This window comes from Triticum aestivum, chromosome 4D (assembly GCF_018294505.1).
Source record: "Triticum aestivum cultivar Chinese Spring chromosome 4D, IWGSC CS RefSeq v2.1, whole genome shotgun sequence".
NCBI lineage: Eukaryota > Viridiplantae > Streptophyta > Magnoliopsida > Poales > Poaceae > Triticum > Triticum aestivum.
In genome coordinates, this window is record NC_057805.1 from 296,957,195 (window position 1) to 296,962,172 (window position 4,978).

Here is a 4,978-nt window from a genome sequence, read left to right on the forward strand (position 1 = left end):
AGTTAAACATAACTTATTCCTTTGTAGTAGGGAAAAATTGGCTTTTTGCAAAACTGTAACCATAGAGCTTTCCACCAGCCATATATGCATGTAGTATAGCATTATTATGTTCATTATTCTCTATGTGTTATATTGCCAGCATATTCCATGTGCTGACCCGTTTTCGGGCTGCAACGTTTCATGTTGCAGACTTTTCAGACGACGAGTAAGGTGCCTTAGGTCGTGGTCTTATACTCAGTGATGCCGTTGGAGTTGATGGACTCACTTATCTTCGAAGCCTTCCGCTGTTATCGTTTTTAGATGGCCTTAAGCCATATTTATCATACTTATTCTCTTTTGAGATATTCGTTGTAATAAGTGTGTGATTGCTACTCTGTTATAAATCCCCCATTTGTACCGTGCGTGTCAGCATTACTGATCCAGGGATGACACTGGTGCACAGCAGCACAGACTGTTTGAGGTCTGGTCGCTACAATAATGCACAAACCTCAAAACACAAGTACTTCTTCTTTGTTCTCTAGAATCTTCCATATCTTAATTGCCCTAACTTTTTTCTAAATGAATTGTCACTTTTTGTTTTTACCTTTACAATGCACAATTCCATGAATCTTAAAATAGATTTTTTTTATAAAACTAATTGATTTTGGATGAGATGAACTATAAAAATTAAACGAACATCTACATCATGCATATATGACTCAAAGCTTACATGCTATAGTGTGGTATTTATTCATAATTTGGTTACCAAATCACATGCGTGCAATGCACGTGTACCTTACTAGTATCAATAGGAAACCATCATGGTTAAACCCTTCTCGTTGTTGGGTCAAAGGGATAGATTGTGTGGGCCCCCCTAATTGTCGGTAAAGGATAGTATATATACCTCGGGGAGCGCACAGATATGTGCCGCGTCTATAAGCCGCACAAGGGAGACATGCTCGAGAAGAACACCCTGCCCCCTATACCCTGCATGCAACCTGAAAAAGGTTTATATAATCGCCATGACAGGTCAAGTCAATCATTCGTTAATTTTTTAGAGGAAAAAATAACCCATAAAAACATAGTAGGTTTATATAATCGCCATGAAGGTCCACTCAATCATTCTTTAATTTTTTTATAGCAAAAATAACCCATAAAAACATAGTCTACAAATTAGCAAAACAAGGATCCCAAGGTTTATATAATTGCCATGATAGGTCACTATAGAGATATGCAACTTCCCACCGGGTCACCCATCCTTGGACTACTCCAGCCCAGGCACGCTTAACTTTTGCGTTTTATTCGACTAGGCTAGCGGATGGGAAGCCGGCCCTTGCTGATAAGAATTGCCTCCTTGCCTTTAAGACGTTTCACGCTGGTCACCCTATGGGACCTACTCCCTCCTATCACACACATTTGTGCTTTTAGAAACCGTGTGGGATATTTTACATGGCCGGTGTGTCGCCGTAGCCTTCAATGAGCACTGACACTGGTAGCGTGAAAACGATGGGAGAAGAGGCGGGAAACCGATGAGAGGAGTGGCGAGAAACAGTAGCCTGTTTTGAATGTAAACCTAGTAGAGAAACAGTGCTTACCCATGTACTACATGTGCTGTCAAAAGGGCTCAGGGTTGCCGTTCTATCTGGGAGAATCCAAGGGTGCACACGTACGATCTATGGGGTTTGGGTTCTGGCCAATCAGAACACACGACTAAGATCGCGCGTGCAGCGGGGGGGGGGGGAGAATATCATGGGCAAACCAACATTCGGCAGAAACCGGTGAAAACCACGAGAAAAAGATGTTTTGAAGTATAAAAAAAATTGAAAAAAATGCGGGATGTTAAGAGGATGATGTTTTATTGCCACACAAAATTTTAAGTTGAAACACATTACGAGATGTGAGCTATGAAAAAGACAAACTCAGCGTTGAATAGTGCCGAATAGTAATGTCACTATTCAGGGCTGAATTTGTCTTTTTCATAGCTCACATCTCGTAATGTTTTTCAACTTGAAATTTTGTGTCGCAATAAAACATCACCTTATTAACATCCCATATTTTTTTCAGATTTTTATGAAACTTTAAAATATGGTTTCCATGAAGTTTTCATTGAATATTGGCTTTCGTGAGTGAACCGTGTGCTATTTGAAAACATTTTGTGAGAAGAATCTCGGTTTTTAAATCCCCGTAAATCCAAAACTAAGCCGAAAATCATAAAACCTGGCATTGTCACGATATGGCACTTATATGTCGAGGATTTTTTTCGTCCATTGTGGCACAAGTTTTATTACAAGCCTCTTACAAACAGGAACTTCTCTCAAAGAAGCCTCGTGGCTCCGATAGGGAAATATGTCCCCCTTGTGGGCGAAACGTAATCACTGCCTCTTTTCGCCTTGTATTTTCTTCTACAGGCAACATCTAACGACAAGATATTTGTGCTAAAATTTAAACTTATTCAGGGTTTGTTTGGCCTTTTTATACACTAATTGAGTTTCCTAGGCATTTAATGTCCATAATTCAAATCTGAACTACAAATACATGCTCCAGTTCACCAAAATGGCTAGAAAAATTATACATGTGTCCTTGGGTGCATGTTTAGGTCCCATGCCAGGAATGGGAACGAATTACAACCGTACCGGTGTCATGGCTCGTCCTCAAACATTTCGAATCTCGGTTTTTAAGTCCCCATAAATCCTAAACTCACTAGAAAGTCATCAAAGGTGGCATGGTATCACGTCATGGCACATATATGTCATGGTAAAAACATTGTCCAATTTGGGCCAAGCTTTATTACAAACCTCTTACAAAAACTGGAGCTTCTCTCAAAGAAGCCTCGTGGTTCTGATAGGGAAACGTGTCCCCCTCGTGGGCGAAACGTAATCACTGCCTCTTTTCGCCTTGTATATTCCTCTACAGGCAACATGGAACGACATGATATCCGTGCTGAAATTTAAACTTGTTCAGGGTTCGTTTGGTCTTTTTATACACTAATTGAGTTTCCTAGGCATTTAATGTCCATAATTCAAATATGAACTACAAATACATGCTCCAGTTCACCAAAATGGCTAGAAAAATTATACATGTGTCCTTGGGTGCATGTTTAGGTCCCATGCCAGGAATGGGAACGAATTACAACCGTACCGATGTCATGGCTCATCCTCAAACATTTTGAATCTCGGTTTTTAAGTCCCCATAAATCCTAAACTCACCAGAAAGTCATCAAAGGTGGCATGGTGTCACGTCATGGCACATATATGTCGTGGTAAAAACATTGTCCAATTTGGGCCAAGCTTTATTACAAACCACTTACAAAAACCGGAGCTTCTCTCAAAGAAGCCTCGTGGTTCCGATAGGGAAACGTGTTCCCCTTGTGGGCAAAACGTAATCACTGCCTCTTTTCGCCTTGTATTTTCTTCCACGGGCAACATAGAATGACATGATAACCGTGCTGAAATTTAAACTTATTCAGGGTTCGTTTGGCCTTTTTATACACTAATTGAGTTTCCTAGGCATTTAATGTCCATAATTCAAATCTGAACTACAAATACATGCTCCAATTCACCAAAATGGCTAGAAAAATTATACATGTGTCCTTGGGTGCATGTTTAGGTCCCATGCCAGGAATGGGAACGAATTACAACCGTACCGGTGTCATGGCTCGTCCTCAAACATTTCGAATCTCGGTTTTTATGTCCCCATAAATCCTAAACTCACCAGAAAGTCATCAAAGGTGGCATGGTGTCATGTCATGGCACATATATGTCGTGGTAAAAATATTGCCAATTTGGGCCAAGCTTTATTACAAACCTCTTACAAACCGGAGCCTATCGCAAGAACCCTCGTGGTTTCGATAGGGAAACATGCCCCCTTGTGGGCCCAACGATAATCACTCCCTCTTCTAGCCTCATATTTTCTTCTACACGCGACACAGAACAACTGGAGATTCACGCTGAACTTTGAAATTATTCAGGGTTCGTTTGACCTATTTTATTCATTAATTGAGTTTTCTAGGCATTTAATGTCCATAATTCAAATCCGATCTACAAATACATGCTCCAGTTCACCAAAATGGCTACAAAAAACGTACATGTTTCCTTGGGGTGCATGTTTAGGTCCCATGGAACGAATGGGAGCGAATTCAACCGTCTCGCCGTCCTGGCTTGGCCACAAACATTGAGAATCTTGGTTTTAAATCTCTATAAATCCAAAACTCACCAGGAAATCATGAAACTTGGCATGGTGTCACTACAAGGTACATATAATTGTCCAATTTGGGCAAACTATACTACAAGCCTTTTACAAACCGGAGCCTGTCGCAACCCTCGTGGTTCCGGTAGGGAAATATGCCCCTCTTGTGGGCGAAACGATAATCACTGCCTCTTCTCGCCTTGAACTTTGTTTTCTACATGCAACAGACAATAACAGGAGTGTCGGGCTGAAATTTGAAACTGTTCAGGGTTCGTTTGGCCATTGTATATATATTACTAATTACTAAGTTTTCTATGCATTTAATGTAGTCCATAATTCAAATTTGAACTACAACCACATGCTCCAGTAAAGCAAAATGGGTGGGAAATCGTACATGTGTCATTGGGTGCATGTTTAGGTCTCATTTAAGGAATGGGAATAAATTACAAACTTGTCGTCGTCCTGAAACATTGAGAATCTCGGGTTTTAAATCCTAGTAAATCAAAAAGTCACCCAAAAAACATGAAACTTGGCATGGTTTCATGACATGGCACATATATGCCGTGGTAAAAAAAATCATCTAGTTTGAGAAGAGGTGCACACATTAGTAGCCAATGAAGTCCTTTTTGAAACAAAAAGCTGACACGTTAATATCGCAAACGGTTGTATTATATTAACCGTGTCGAAATTTAACCATACTCGGTAGCGTGCGTGCAGCTGTTTGATTAGACGGGACGAGCGCGAGAAGTCCGCCGTCCAGGCTCGACTGGACGCGTGCGAGCAGTCCGCCGCGCAGGCTCGACGGGACGCATGC